This window comes from Macrotis lagotis, chromosome X (assembly GCF_037893015.1).
Source record: "Macrotis lagotis isolate mMagLag1 chromosome X, bilby.v1.9.chrom.fasta, whole genome shotgun sequence".
NCBI classification, from domain to species: Eukaryota; Metazoa; Chordata; class Mammalia; order Peramelemorphia; family Peramelidae; genus Macrotis; species Macrotis lagotis.
The window spans coordinates 477,388,321-477,405,920 of record NC_133666.1 but is presented as its reverse complement, the minus strand read 5'-3'; positions in this window follow the sequence as shown (position 1 = coordinate 477,405,920).

Genomic DNA, 17,600 nt, shown 5'->3' with positions numbered 1-17,600 from the left:
AAACATAACATTGATTTTTTAAAAGGGGGAATGGATCAGATGGCACTGATCAAATAAATAAAAATAAGAAACAACCAAATTCCATTTACCAGACCAGAAAACATAAAATATTTTCAGGAAAAATCTATATTTAAAAAAAAACCTTCCAGAAAATCTGGTAAGCAATTTGGCAAAATTTAGGTTTGTTTCATATACCATAATAAATTCAAAATGGATATGTGATTTGAATATAAAATGTGTAACACAATTTTATAAAGAAGAAACTAGATCTCACATGTTTTCATGAGAAAGTAGTTTTATACAAACAAAAGTTAAAAGAAATCCCAGATAATAAAATATAGCTTTCACATAAAGATTTTCAGTGATGGAAAATTTACTGCTACCTATGGCAATAAATATTAATTGAGAGTCTATGTATATATCAGTCCATGCACTTATCTCTGGAAATACAAAGACCAAAAGAGAACTGTTCCTGCAACTGAAAATCTTTTGCATAAAACTAGTTCAATGCAAATAAGAACTAATTCTATCATGTATTCTGTGTCAATTATATGTAAACCAGGAATATTATAGGTTTTTAACAACACTGTGAGAAGATCAACACTGCTGGATGCAACTGCTCTCAGTTTAGAGAGCTAGGACAACCATATTCAACTGGTTAAGGACAATGCTATCTCCATCCAGAGGAAGAAAAACAAAACAAGAAAACCCTTCAGAACCTGATGAACACTACATTAACTTCTTTAAAAAACATTCTGTGTGCTTCTTTTCCTTAATTCTAAGTCCTCTTACCAAAAATGACTAATTTGGAAAAATGTTTAAAACAAATACATATGCACAATATTAAGTTACTGTTCACTGTTGAGAGAGGGATGGAAAGGGAGGGTGGAAAGAAATTTTGCAACTTAAAAAATATATATCTATATGTATATATATATATATATATATTTATTAGGAACATCAGAAAACACTTCTATAAAAAGTTATCATTTGAGGAGAACTTGGAATAAAATTCAAGTTTCTAGGAGAACTAGCAGATTACTAAATATATATGTGTGTGTGTGTGGATGAATGTTAAAATATTTAATAACATTTATTTGGAAAAATAAAATATCAATAAAATAGAAATATTATAGTTTCAAAGGAACTTCACAGCTTAAATTTTTTTTCCTGTGCTAAATCATTGAATGAGGCTCAGGAAGCATAAAAATGATGATCTAGAATTTTTCAGGAGATAAAGTGAATTTTCTAAGCCCCAAGAGAAATATTTTTTGGTTGCAATACACTTTTTTAAAAAAATTCATTTATTTAAGACAATGGGGTTAAGTGACTTGTTCACGGTCACACAGGTAGGCAATTTTTTTCTGTTTTTTAAAAATTTTATTTATTTTGACTTTTACAATTTTTCCCCCAATCTTGTTTCCCACCCCTAACCCCACCTCAGAAGGCAGTCTGTTGGTGTTTATATTGTTTCCATGGTATATATTGATCTAAGTTGAATGTGATGAGAGAGAAATCATATTCTTAAGAATGAAAAGTAAAAGATAACAAAATTACATAATAAGATAACGGGTCCCCCCCAAAATTAAAGGTAATAGTTTTTGGTCTTAGTTTAAAATCCACAATTCTTTTTCTGGATACAGATGGTATTCTCATCACAGACAGTCCAAAATTGTCCCTGATGGTTGTATTGATGGAATGAGCAAGTCCATCAAAGTTGATCATCATTCCCACACTGCCTTCAGGGTGTACAATGTTTCTCTGGTTCGCTTCATCTCACTTAGCATCAGTTCATGTTAATCCTTCCATTCTTCCCTGAATTCACATCCCTCCTGGTTTCTAATAGAACAATAGTGTTCCATTACACACATACCACAGTTTGTTAAGCCATTCCCCAATTGAAGGACATCCACTTAATTGCCAATTCTTTGCCACCACAAAGAGGGCTGCTATGAATATTTTTTTACTAGTGATATTTTGACCCTTTTTCATAATCTCTTCAGAGTATAGACACAGTATTTTGTTGCCCTTCGGGCATAATTCCAAATTGTACTCCAGAAAGATTGGATGAGTTCACAGCTCCACCAACAATGGATTAGTGTGTCTCAGATTTCCCACATTCTTTCCTGTTGGGTGTTTTTTTGGCAAGGCAAAGGGATGAAGTGGTTTGCCCAAGGTCACACAGTTGGGTAATTATTAAGAGTCTGAGGCCGGATTTGAACTCAGGTACTCCTGACTTCAAGGCCTGTGCTCTATCCACTGCACAACCTAGCCGCCCCATCCACTTCCATTCCAACATTGATCAGTCTTTTCTGGTAACATTGGCCAATCTGAGAGAGATGAGGTGGTACCTCAGAGATATATTAGTTTACATTTCTCTAATAAGTAGTGATTTAGAGCAATTTTTCTTATAACTATGGATTGCTTTGATTTCCTCATCTCTAAATTGCCTTTGCATATCCTTTGACCATTTGTCAATTGGAGAAATAGCTTTTTTATTTTTTTTGAAAATTTGACTAAGATCTTTGTATATTTTAGAAATGAGCGCATTGTCAGATATACAGTTGTAAAAATTGTTTCCCCAATTTACTACATATCTTTTGATCTTGGTTATGGTGGGGTTTTTTTTCTGTGCAAAAATTCTTTAATTTAATGTAATCAAAATTATCTATTTTGTTTTTAATGATGTTCTCCATCTCTTCCCTTTTCATAACCTACTTCCCTTTCCATAGATCTGACAGGTACACTGCTCCTTGATATTCTAGTTTGCTTATCGTATCGTTTTCTAAGTCTAAATCCCGTATCCATTTTGGTCTTATCTTGGTATAGGATGAAAGGTGTTGGTCTAATCTAAGTTTCTTCCATACTAACTTCCAATTTTCCCAATAATTTTTATTTAAGAGAGAGTTTTTATCCCAAAAGCTGGACTCTTTGGGTTCATCAAACAGCAGATTACCATAATCATCTCCTGCTATTGCACCCCCTATTCCACTGATCCACCACTCTATTTCTTAGCTAATACCAGCCATTTTTGATGACTGATGCTATATAATATAATTTTAGATATGGTAAGGCTAAGCGACCTTCTTTTGTATTTTTTTTCATTGCATCCCTGGAAATTCTTGACTTTTTGTTTCTCCATATGAATATACTTACAACTTTTTCTAACTCATTAAAGTTTTTTTTTAGAATTTTGATTGGTAGGACACTAAACAGGCAGTTTAATTTTGGTAGAATTGTCATTTTGATTATATTAGCTCAACCTATCCATGAGCAGTTGATAATGCCCAGGTATTTAAATCTGATTTTAATTGTGAGAGAAATGTTTTGTAATTGTTTTCAAAAAAGTTTTTGATCTACCTTAGCAGATAGACTCCCAAGTATTTTATATTGTATGAGGTTACTTTGAATTGCATTTCTCTTTCTAGCTCTTTCTACTGTATCTTGCTAGTCATATATGGAAATGTTGAGGATTTGTGAGAGTTTATTTTATATCTTGCAACATTACTAAAATTGCTAATTATTTCTAATAGGTTTTTAGATGATTTTTTTGGGATTCTATAGGTCTACCATCATGTCAACTGCAAAGAGTGAGAGTTTTGTTTCTTCCTTCCCAATTCTAATTTCTTCAATTTCTTTTTATTCTCTTATTGATGAAACTAACTTTCTAATACAATAATGAATGGTAGTGGTGATAATGCACATCCTTGTTTCACCCTGATCTCATTGGAAATGCCTCTAGCCTATCCCTGTTGCATATAATGCTTGTTGATGGTTTCAAATAGATGATGCTTATTATTCTAAGGAACAATCTGACACTCTCTAGTGCTTTTTGTAGGAATGGGTGCTGTATTTTGTGAAAAGTTTTTCCAGCATCTATTGATATAATCATATGATTTCTATAGATTTTTATTGATATAATTAATCATACTAGCAGTTTTCCTATTATTGAACCAACCCTTATTTCCTGGGATAAATCCTACTTGGTCATCATGTGTTATCTTAAATGATAACTTGTTGCCTTCATTTTGCTAAGATTTTATTTAAGTTTTTTTGCATCTATATTCATCAGGGAAATAGGTCTATAATTTTCTTTCTGTTTTAACTTTTCCTACTTTAGGTATCAGCACCATATTGGTGGCATAAAAAGAGTTCATGTATTTTCTTCATTCATTTTTTCCAAAGAGATTATATAGAATTGGAAGCCATCTTTCCTTAAATGTTTGAGTTTGAAAGAATTCATTTGTGAATTCATCTGGATGTGGAGAATTTTTCCTTAAGAAGTTCAATAATGACTTATTGAATTTCTTCTTCTGAGATAGGATTATTTAAGTAATTAATTTCCTCTTCATTTTAATTGGGCAACTTATATTTTTGTAAATATTCATCCATTTCACTTAGATTGTCAAATTTATTGGCATAGAGTTGGGCAAAATAATTCCCAAATTATTACTTTAATTTGCTCCTCAATCATAGTGATTTCACCTTTTTCCTTTTTATTAATCAAATTGACCAGAATTTTATCAGTTTTATTGGTTTTTTCATAAAACCAACTCTTAGCTTTATATATAAGTTTAATGGTTTTCTTGCTTTAGATTTTATTAATTTCTCCGTTAATTTTTAGAATTTCTAATTTGGTGTTTAATTGGGGGGGGTTAATTTGTTCTTTCTCTAATTATTTTAGTTGCATATTTAATTCACTGATTTCCTCTTTCTCTAATTTATTGTAAACATTTAAAGATATAATATATCCCCTGACAGGAGATTTGAGTATATCCCATAGGTTTTGGTATGTTGTTTAATTATTGTAATTTTCTAGGATGAAATAATAAATTCTTTCCATAAATTGTTGTTTGATCCATTCATTCTTTAAAATGAGGTTATTTACTTTTATTTTTTTTGGATTAATTTGGATTAATTAATTAATTATTTTTTGGATCTATATCGCCATGACCCAATATAGCATTATGATCTGAGAAAGATGCATTCACTATTTCTGCCTTTCTGCAATTGATAATTAGGTTTTTATGCCTAGTACATGTTCAGTTTTTGTTTAAGTGCCATGTACTTCAGAAAAAAGGTATATTCCTTTCTATACCCATAAGTCGAACATATCTAAGTTTTCTAACAATATATTTACTTCCCTAACTTCCTTCTTGTTTATTTTATGATTAGATTTATCTAAATCTGAGTGCAGGAAGTTGAGGTCTCCCACTAGTAGAGTTTTGCTATCTAAGTCTTCCTGTATCTCTTTCAACTTCTCTAAGAATTTGGATGCTATACCATTGGGTGCATATATATTTAGTGTTGAAAGTACTTTATTGTCTATGGTACCTTTTAGGAAGATGTAGTTTCTTTCCTTATCTCTTTTGTTTTTAGGTTTTTGCAAGGCAAACAGGGTTAAGTGGCTTGCCCAAGGCCACACAGCTAGGTAATTATTCAGTGTCTGAGACCGGATTTGAACCCAGGTACTCCTGACTCCAGGGCAGGTGCTTTATCCACTGTGCACCTAGCCACCCCCTCCTTATCTCTTTTAATGACATCTTGTTTTGTGGTTACTTTGTCTGAGATAAAGATTGCAAACCCTGATTTTTTCACTTCAGCTTAAGCAAAAATACATTTTGCTCCAATCTTTTATTTTTACTCTATATGTATCTATCTGTTTCTTGTAAGCAGCATATTGTAGGATTCTCATTTTTAATCCACTCTGCTATTCGCTTATGTTTTTAGGGAGTGTTTATCCCATTCACATTCAAAGTCATAGCTACTAACTATTTAATGCCCTCTATGCTATCTACCATCTGTTTGCATTTTTCCCTTTTTTCTATTTTTTCATATTTCCTAGTATTTTGTTTCTGAATAATGCCACCTTCAGTGTGTTTGCCCTCCTTCATCAACACTCTACCCATATTGTTCCACTTTTCCCCTTCCTCCTTCCCTTAATTTTGTTAGTTTTCCTTTTTCTCCCCCTTCCTGTCCTTCTTCTCCCCTTCTCCCAGTTTAATACTTGAAAGATAAGTTTCTTAACTGAGTATGTGTAAGTTAACTTTAAGTCAAGTCTGATGAGAAGATTCTGGTGGTTCTAACTATCTCCTTTCTTCTTCTCTATTGCAATATGTCTTTGGTACCTCTTAAAGTAATGTGACTTACCCCATTCAATCTCCTCCATCCTCCCATCTCATTACTGTCCCCCCTTTTTAGGAGGTATTGTTTTTAAATCATTCTATCTGAGTCAGAGAAAAGTTATGAGTATCCATCACTTCTAACTAAGTATATTCTCTCTAGTAGTTACAATTCTCAAGAGTTATGAGAATGTTTCTCCCAAGTGGGAATATAGTCAGTTTCATCTTATTGGATAGCAATTTTTCCCCCTTTTCTTTTTCTTTTTTTTAACCTTTCCATGTGTCTCTTGAGCCATCTGTTTGATGTTCCAATTTTCTATTTAGCTCTGGTCTTTTAATCAGGAAATATTGGAAGTCTCCCAGTTTATTAAATGTCCATCTTTTCCCCTGGAAGAGAAGCCTCAGCTTTGTTGGATAGTGGATTCTTGTCTGCATTCCAAGTTCCCTTACTCTTCAGAATGTCTCATTCCAGGCCCTTCGATCCCTTAATGTTGATGCAGCCAGGTCCTGCGTTAGCCTTACTTTGGCTCCTTGGTATTTAAATTGCTTCTTTCTGGCTACTTGCAGGATTTTCTCTTTTTTTCTGATAGTTCGGGAATTTGACCACAACATTCCTTGGTGTTTTCATTTTATGATCTCTTTCCAGGGGGGACTGATATATTCTTTCAATAACTATCTTGCCCTCTGATTCCATAATATCAGGGCAGTTTTCCATCACTAAACCCTATAATATTAAGTCCAGGCTTTTTTTTCTTTTCAATACTTTCAGGAAGTCCTATAATTCTCAGGCTATCCCTTTTTAATAAGTTCTCAAGGTCAGTGCTTTTGTTGATGATAAGGCATTTTTCATTTTCTCCTATTTTTTCTATCTTTTGGGTTTGTGTAACAGAATCTTCTTGTCTCATGAAGTCATTAGTTTCCACAAACTCCATTCTTATTTTTAGAGAATTTTCTTCATTTACCTTTTGCAACTCCTTTTCCAACTGGTCAGTTCTATTTTTGAAGGAGTTTTCCATTTGCCCAAGTATAGTTTGAGAGAATCACTTTCTTTTTGCATTTGACCAATTGAGAATTAGAGATAATTAATTTCATTCTGTATTTGTCCAATTGTATTTCCCAATGTTTTGTTTTGTTGTTGAAAGATGCTAATTTTCTCTTGCAGCATGTTAATTTTCTCTTGAGTTTCTTTTCCCAATTTTTCCAATTGATTTTTAAACTCCTTCCGTTTTTTGTTTTTTGTTTTACTTTTCAAGGCAATGGAGTTAAGTGACTTGCCCAAGCTCACACAGCTAGGCAATTATTATTATTATTAAGTGTCTGAGGCCAGATTTGAATTCAGGTACTCCTGACTCTAGGGTCAGTGTTCTATCCATTATGCCATCTAGCTGCCCTCATTCAGATTTCTTCAAGGAAGTCTTTCTGGACTGGGGACCAATTCATAACCACCTCAGAAGTGCTAGATCTCTCTGAGTTAGAATAAGGTACTTCTAAGTATTTCTCCATAGGCCCCCCTTTCACTGTTTTTTCTTCATTGTTCTAGGATCTTATGTTGGGGTAGGGCCTGGCTTTCAGAGTTTTGCTTTTGAAGATCTTTGAGGCTTTGTTCACTTGGATTAGTAATTCTAAGGGCTGGCCAGTAGGGGTGCTGGTTGCTTTCTCTGGAGTGATTGAAGCCCTATCCCAATCCTTGAGGGACTGAGGAGGGAGGGAGGTGGGATAGCAGGGTTAGAGTTGACCTTGAACAATGGACTGGAAGCCAATCTCCCTTTCAGTTTAGAGAGCTCCTTAGTCCACACCTATGACTGAGGGGATGGGGGGGCTACCTTTTGTTCCTAGAAGAATGCTCCAAAAGTATGGAGCTCAGGTACTGCACAGAGCTAGAGGATTTCAAGGTGTGCAGACCTCCTCTCCATCTGGCCAAAGAGTCCTTGGCTAAAGTTCATTCTCGATCCACCTCTCACCAAAGTCTCTGAGGCTAATGCCTCTCACCAAAGTCTCTGCTACTAACATTGGTCCTTTGACTTCTCCCCCCACAACTGCTGTCCCTGTGCTGACCCTCTATCTCCTTTCCTGGTTCACCCCCAGTCCCCTGAGACTGACCTTGTTGTTAGGTGTTCTTCTCCTTGCTTCTTTTTCTGGGTTTTGTTGATCAAGTTTCTGTTAAGAGATTTTCATTTTATTTTTGAGGGGACACAGGAAGCACTTAATGCAGTGCCTTTCTTCTCTCTGCCACCTTTGCCGGAAGTCTTTCAATACACTTTCAATAATTATAAAATAGAGGTGATTAAAAACTCAGCCTAACTGAGATCATCAGCTTCCTGACAAGGGAAAAGTTTCCTAATTTCAGCACTCCAGAAGATGAGAGTAGACAATTACATGTAGCGCTAGAGAATGAGTAGATGAAGACCAGTAAATTGTGGTAAAAAGAATCTTAAAACACATTGTAGCTAGAGGCCAATAGAGATGCCCAGAAACTTATGAATGTCGTCAAGCAGAAAGCAGAGAATAGAAAAGGTAATGGTAAGTAGGGAGTGGTGGAAAATAATGTGGTTTACATTGAATTTATTAAAAGTATGGGTGAGAGTTCAAAGCATTTTTTAATTGAATACTGAAACACAGAATGTTTTATTAGGATCCATAGGGAAACCTAAGACTAAGTTCCCTTGATTGTAAATTCCAATAGAATGGAAATCTCTGAAGCTAGGTACTATTTCATTTATCTCTGTATCACTAATACCTGTTATACTTTCCCATATATAACCTAGCCACAAACCATTTTTTATTGAATTAAATAAAATTGGCAATGAAAGGAATTTAGTTTGTGTGATGGCCCTGAATTTGTTTAATTTGGACTTATCAAACACATCCTTATGAGAATTTAACAGTCTCAGTTTATTTAATCCAACATTTAGTACAGATTCTTATTGAATTATACTATCATCAAAGCCTTGCCCTTCCTTCAGTCTGGGATTGGTAATAAACATAGTCATAGTATACTTTAGATTGTTTCTTTTATACCCAGTTTAAACACTATGTCTTTAGTTTCCTTTGCACTTACTGCAAGCTCTAATTTATTCTTAGTTTCAGCATTCCTATGACTAATTTGTAAAACTATGCTAGTCCTTACTATTTGTAATCAGTTATCTTACCATGTTTATATATATATATAATTTTTTAATAACTGATTTTTTCTGTGAATTTCCTATGTATCCACACACTTCACTTTCAACTGATCCTCCTTTTTATTTCCTAATTAAGATAAATTAATTCCAACACTGAAATTCCATTTATAAAATTATTCATGAAAGAACTTCATCCTCATTAAGCTGATTTCTCTCATAGAATTTGAAGATTCAATAAATTGGAAATTCAATAAAGTGGAAACAATCTCCTAACACTCTCCTCTATATGTTAGATTGTGTTTGTTTTTGTTTGATTTTTCATTCTCTCAAATGAAGCAAATGTATACTGGGTCTTGACTGGGTCAGAGACCAAGACTCAGCTGTGCCTCCCTTAATGCAATTTCTCTATAGCCTTTATCAGTAGGATGCTTCCTTGTCACCTAAAGACATAAAAAGACTCAGAAGGGCTCCTAAGACTTGGGGATTATTCCAAGATCATGTCAGTCACTACACCCTGTGCAAGTGACTAGATGTGTTCTCATATAGAGATGAAGAAGACAAATTAAGGTGCCATAATATCCTTGTTGACTATTCTTCTTCTATGGTTAAATAAATCTTTGGTAAACTATTCAATGATCTGTGAATGCCTCATTTTATTATAATATTCAATATAGGGGGCAGCTAGGTGATTCAGTGGAAAGAACACCCACCAAGGAAGACTTGACTTCAAATCTGGCTTCAGACATCAATTACCTAACTGTGGGACCTTGGGCAAGTCACTTAACTGCTATTGCCTTAAAGAAATAATATTTTTTTTAAAAAAATAACATCCAATCTATACTAACACTAGCAACCTATATCAAGCTAGCACCTATAATATGAAATCATGTTTATTAGGTATCTGAACTCCTTGAAATTTGACCTTATGTATAATGCATCTATCAAACTATGCAAACAATTTGCCTTTTTATATAGGCAGTATGTTTTTATTTTTTTCTAATGAAAGTTTCAAAGAAATCAGGAGGCAAAAAAGGCCATGAAGAAATAACAGCAGGCCTATGATCTATACTAGATATGGAAGTGTTCTCATGGATTTTATAAATTAGTGCTATCATGCATTGTTCTTAATTCAAATACTTGCAAAAGAACCTCAATGTAGCCATCATTGTCTTAGAATACAGGAGAAAACACTATTTTTCTCTTTTGGCTTTTAAATATGCTATTAACAATAAGGTTAATGTAATAGTTTGTATCAAATTACTTATTATTAGCTGATTCACCATTACTGATATCATTTAATGCATGGAATCAGATAACTGAATGGGAAAAGAATTCAGAAAACATCCCATCACATATAGAACCTAAGGTCTACTAAGGTTAAATGACATCACAAGACATCATGGTTCATAAATGACAATCTCCTGACTTTCCTATCTAACATTTCATGATATTTTCAAATGAATCAACTACAAAGGGGAGGTGTGGCATGGTGGAAGAGTAGGAATTAAATGACATTACATTAAATTAAGTAGCCTTAAACATATACAGTCTGATCTGACTACCTTGTCTGATCTGGCACAGCTATTTTTTTTAAATGAAGAAAAAGTTTAGGGTAAAAGAGCACTGTCTCTTGAAACAAATCTCTGGGTTTAGAACTTGTCTGTGAGATCTATTACCTGTGTAATAACAGCCAAGTAAGCCACCTCCCTAAATGTCTCATCTGTAAAATGAGAATGTCCCTTCAAATTTTATGGGTTTATTGGTGTTTTTGATCCTAAGATAAAGAATGAATTTTAATTTATTAGGTACTTAATGTGCTTCCCCCCACCTCCCTAGAAGGGCTTGTATTTTCAAAAAGGATGATAGTAGAAGGGAAATACTTAACATCAAGGTGAAAAAATGTATATAAATGAATTTTAAGGCATAGTTAGGGAGCTCTATTTGATCAAAGAACATTTTTAGTAGTTTTTAAATCCTGTCAGGGAGGAAAATCACTATTTAACATTTAATAAAGTTGGATATTTATTTATGTTTTTTAATAAAATTGGATTATTTATGTATATATGTATATATACATGTGTATGTATATAAACATACATGCATATACATATATACATATACATAAATATTTATTTCTGAAGTCTGAAACTAGTAGCAGAAATTTTTATTGCATTTTTTATAGAAGATTTTGACAATATGTTAGTCTTTGGCTGTTTTAACTTTCTTGAGGTCCAGGTTAGAAATTTTATTTCTTCAAACAATAGTTTTGATCTGTACTATGATCCTGTCCTACCACTGGGAATAGTCTCACAACAGCCAGATAAAAAAATGAATGAATTAATGTTCATGAATATTGATCAAAATACATACTTTTCTGAGAAGGCTAAATTTACAAGATGCTGGTCACCAATTGGCAAGGAAATGATTATATAAGAAAATCTGCTTATCCTAAATAATCTATTTAGTGACCTGATTATGGTATCTACATTTCATAGGGGATAGGAATAAATAGAACAGTTAAGTGTTTGTTTTAATTGGATATGAGAGGTAGTATGAAATCAAAATACTTAGACTTGAAAATTTTGTATTTCTCTTACTTCTGATATATTTTAGTTGTCATGTGTGATTATGTATAAATCTTTTAGCCTCCCACTACCATTGATGTGGTCTAAAACTAGAATGATTAGAAGAGTAACTCATTTGAATTTGTGGATAAACTCACTATGTAGAGATTACCACAGATTGAAGAAATCAGAAGTCTAGATAGACCAAACAAAATGAATCCCAAAACACTCAAATTGATATGCATGCATCATTTATTACTGATTTCATATTAACCTTACAAATTAATAAAGAAAACTTCTTAAATATGCATTTTAAAGGGTTCACTATTTTAAATCACTGACTTTGGTTGACTGATCCAGATGAATATTTGGCCAGGCAAAGGGTAGCAATCAAGTTAGAAACACTTTGAGCAATAGGTAAAAGTAGCTTTGCTTTGGGCTTGAGCCCTTGAAAAAATCTGAGAATGGCTTAATATACACAGCTCTCCAATTAGAAGAGATTCTAATCCTTCAATGAAGCATAAAGTAGTGTGGCAGAAAGAATAGAATTCTGAACTTGGAATCACTTGGACCTGAATTCAAGTCCTACATCAAACTTTGATTAGTGCTGTGTCCTTACCAGTTCATTCAAACTTTATCAGTCAAAGTTTCATCATCTATAAAATGAGAGGGTTGGACTTGATACCTTTTCTTCAAATTCTAAATCTATGATATTTTATAACAAGGTAGTTCTTAACTTGTCATTTAGCCACTTACTGTCCTACCACAGATATCATCCCCCAACACTCTTTTAGTGCTCTCTCCACACAATCTCATTAAAATGAAATTGTGAAATACAATAAAAACACAATAGAATACAAATACAAATAATAATAATAATAATATATGGCATTTTAAATCATTATATGGACCACATGGATACTCATTTACCACATAGGGGCTAGAATTCCTATTTGAGTGTCATGCTACTTCTCTAGACAATTTTCTGAAACTAAAAGTTGCAAAAAAACCTCCAATCTACATTGGATTTTCCTCCAGAAGGAATTTCATATTCCATTTAAGTCACAGATTTTATCTCAAATGAATTAATGACTAACATTCCTTAAGTGATTGTCAAGCACTATTTTAAGTAATGAGGAAACAAATAGACAAAAGTAAAAAAAAAATCTATATTTGAAAAAATATGTATTTTAATAGGGAGAGACAACAAATTTAAGTGTACAAGGAGGGGTATTAATAGTCTGAAAAATTGGACATATTAAGATAAGAACAAAGTGAATTTAGAGTCCTTAAAGCAAACCAATGTTACTAACTCAGAAGTTCTTTCACCAACCTACTCAGAATCCTAATTCTCTAACTCTTCTACTTGGATTTCATATCAGATCATCTCCCTAAAATCCATTAGCATTTGAACTCATTACTGATGAGGAATTTGTAAATTTATCTTCTTGATGTTTTGTTAATGATAATTTGATGAACCAGCTTTGGTGGTGACTGATCAGTCTTTACATTTCATTATTTTGTTTCTTAAGTCCATATGACTTATTTTGATCATGACTCAAGATGAAAAAATTTACATATTACAAAGAATCTTGAAATACCATGAAAAAATTCAACGTATTGTGGAGATCCCCTGTGAAAGTCTTATGAGAGAAGACAAAAAAGTGATTATAAATTCCATAGAGAAGGCACACAAGATAGACCTATATTGTTGAAAAGAATACGTACTCATGGAAATGTCAAAAATCTTACAAAGTCTCAACATATATCTCATTGTACTAAACAACAAATCTGGCAATAGAAAAAATAAGGCAACAACTCTAGACATTCCTGAAGTGATTCTGTGTCTTGCAAAGCAAAATTTATGCGTATCTGAAGGGTTTAATACAGAAATCCACGGGATAAATTTCAACTATTTTCCATTTAAAGCCCCCACCTCCTCTCTATTTCCCAATTAAAAGGATTCAGTAACATTCAGAAAAGATCTTTAAAATATCTTTTTAAAGTACAGTAAAAGTCACTGTAGCATAAAACGTTTTTATTATGAAAATATATGTAGAGTTATGTAGAGTTACTACTTTTATAGAACACAGATGTACACATCTATTTCTATCATCTATTAGTCAGCTCTAATTACAGTTCTTTTAAAAAAGCTATATAGTTTAAGGCACACTTAGACACCAGAAGTTCTTCACTTTTATTATGAATTAAAATAGATTCTTAACTGGAATAATCTTTAATAAAATAAACTTTTAAAATGAATTTAGTTATACATGTTGAATATGGGAATTGTATATTTCTGAAGAATGTATTGTCTTTTCTCTAATATGGAAAGTTGCAATGTCTTGTTTAGGTCAGACCCCTTGTCAAGTCCATTTAACACCCCACTGAGTGAATATTAGTCTTGAATCAAACCATGGAGAATCAGACTTTTATTAATGAATTCAGTAAATTCTTTAATGCTATAGTAACAGTGGTTCGGTGTTCCTGTTTTGTCAATACACCTGGTACTCTGTAGAAATAAAGATAAGCTTTCAGAGAACAATAAATATGTCATAATAGTCAACAAACATTTATTAAATTCTGACTATATGACAAAGTTACTATGATAGGTTGATTTCATTGGCTAAGAAAAAGTCATAAATAGATAAGAACAGGAAAAAAATTCAGGAAGACTGAAAATGATGAAGACAATGATACTGAGCATTAACATATGTATTTACAATGTTTGATGAAAAACAATTAAAACAATAAATAAATATACTGTTAGTCATAGTGCAAATTGTTTGTTTGACAAGTTACATTTTCCCACATTTTATCTCATTTGATTCTCTTAATAACCTTGAAATATGGAAGGCAGAAACTGTAATTCTTATTCTCCATATATATATAAAAAAATGAAACCTAGAGAAATACATTATTCATACAATTTTTTAGTGAGAGAACTGAGATGAGAAACAACTCTACAGCAGAAAATTTTCCATTACCTACAGATTACCTAAAAATATAATAGAAGCTACATAGAAACAAGTTTTAAAAAATTAGAGTATCATTACACATAAGTAGGAAAAAAAGCAGCCTTTGTATCACAAAGATAGGGATTCAAGGCCTATCTCTCTAACACATTCTCTTGATGTGATCAGGTGAAAATCACATTGTTCAAAGACCGGCTCCAAGACTTTAAATTATAAATGAAAAATATAAATGAGGGATGAGAGGTTCTATCTTAGGGGTTTCTTTTGTAATATTTTATTTGTTTTACAATTATATGCAATAATGCTTTCTGCCTATTATTTTATCTCAGGTTTTGAATTTTACAATCCCCCCTCCTTCCCTCCTCCCACCTTCCCACAGAAGGTAATCTGATAATCTTTATATTGTTTCCATACCATACATTGATCAAAATTGTGTTGAGAGAGAAATCATATACTTGAGGAGAAAAAATAATGTAGTATATAAGGCACTTGTAAAAATGGAAATAGTAGACTTTGGTCTTTATTTAAACTCCATATTTTTCTTTTTGGAAATAGTATTATACATCACATAGACTCTAAAAATTGTCCCTAATTATTGCATTGATAAAATAAGCAAGTCCATTAGGGTTGATCATCCCCCCAAGTTGTTGTTAGGGTGCACAACGTTCCTCTGGTTCTGCTCATCTAGTTCATGCAAATCTTTCCAGTCTTCTCTGAAATCCCATCCTTCTTGGTTTCCAAAAGAACAATATTGTTCCAAAACATACCTATAACACAATTTGTTCAGTGAATCCCCTATTGATGAATATGCACTCAATTTCCAATTCTTTGCTACCACGAAGAGGTTTGCTATGAATATTTTTGTGATGGTTTTACCTATTTTCATGATCTTTTCAGGGTAAAGACCCCATAGTAGTATTGCTGGATCAAAGGGCATACACATTTTTATTGGTCTTTGGGCATAATTCCAAATTGCTCTCCAGAAAGGTTGGATGAGTACACAGCTCCATCAACAATGATTTAGTGTCTCAGATTTCGCACAACCCTTTCAACATTGAACATTGTCCTTTCTGGTCATATTGGCCAATCTGATAGGTGTGAGCTGATACCTCAGAGATACTTTAATAAGCATTTCTCTAATCAGCAATGATTTAGAGCAATTTTTCATATGACTATGGATAGCTCTGATTTCCTCAACTGTAAATTGTCTTTGCATATCCTTTGACAATTTGTCGATTGGTGAATGACTTGTTTTTTATAAATTTGACTGACTTGTCTATATTTTAGAAATGAGTATTTTGTCAGAAATACTAGTTGTAAAATTGTTTCTCAATTTACTACATTATTTTTGATCTTGGTTATGGTGGTTATGTTTGCTCAGAAGCTTTTTAATTTACTGAAATAAAAATTGTCTAATTTATTTTTATGATGATCTCCATCTCTTCCTTGGTCATAAACTGTTTCCCTTTCCATTTGGTATGTATATATATATATATATATATATATATATATATATATATATATATATATATATGTGTGTGAGATTGTGGTCTAATGCAAGTTTCTGTCATACTAACTTCCAGTTTTCTCAACAGTTTTTGTCTAAGAGAGAGTTCTTATCCAAGATGTTGTACTCTTTGGGTTTATCAAACAGCAGATTGCTACCATCATTTCCTGCTGTCTTTTTTGTTCCTCATCTATTTCACTGATCCACCACTCTATTTCTTAGACAATACTAGACATTTTTGATGACTGATGCTTTATAATATAATTTTAGATCTGATAAAGCTAAGTCACCTTCTTTTGCATTTTTTCATTAAATCCCTGTATATTATTGTCTATGTTTCTCCATATGAATTTAGTTATATTTTTTCTTCTTGTTAATGCAATATTTTTGAATTTTGATTGGTAAGACACTAAATAAGTAGTTTAATGTAGATAGAATTTTCATTATATTATCTCAGCCTATTCATTAGCAGTTGATTTCTCCCCAGTTATTTAAATATGATTTTATTTGTGTGAAAAGTAGTAGTTTTCATAGTTTCTGAGTCTGCCTTGGCAGGTAGACTCCCAAGTACTTTATATTGTCACAAGTTACTATATTTTTTTTTGCTTTTTTTTGGGGGGGTGTTAAGGCAATGGTATTAAGTGACTTATCCAAGGTCACACAACTACGTAATTGTTAAATGTCTGAGGTCACATTTGAACTCACTTCCTCCTGACTCCAGTGCAAGTGGTCTACCTACTGTACCCCCTAGCTGGCCCCTCACAAGTTACTTTAAATGGAATTTCTCTTTCCAGCTTTTTCTGCTGTATCTTGGTAGTAATATTTAGAAATGGTGAGAATTTATGTGGCTTTATTTACATCCTGTGACTTTACTAAAGTTGCTGATTGTATCTAGTAGTTTTTTAAGATGATTTTTTTAGAATTCTCTAGGTATACCAGGTTGTCATCTGCAAAAAGTAAGAGTTTTGTTTCTCTCTTCCCAATTCTAATTCCTTTAGTTTATTTTTCTTCTCATTACTGAAGCTAACATTTCTAATACAATAGCGAGTAGTAGTGGTGGTAATACCATCCTTGTTTCACCCATAGTCTTATGAGGGATGCCTCTAGCTTATTCCCATTGCATAAAATGCTTGTTGATGGTTTCAGATACATTCTGCTAATCATTCTAAGGAACAATCCATTTATTTCTACTCTCTACAGTGTTTCTAGTAGGAATGGGTGCTGTATTTTTACAAAGGCTTTTTCAGCATCTATTGAGATAATCATATGATTTCTGTTAGTTTTGTTATGGATATAGTCAATTATAGTAA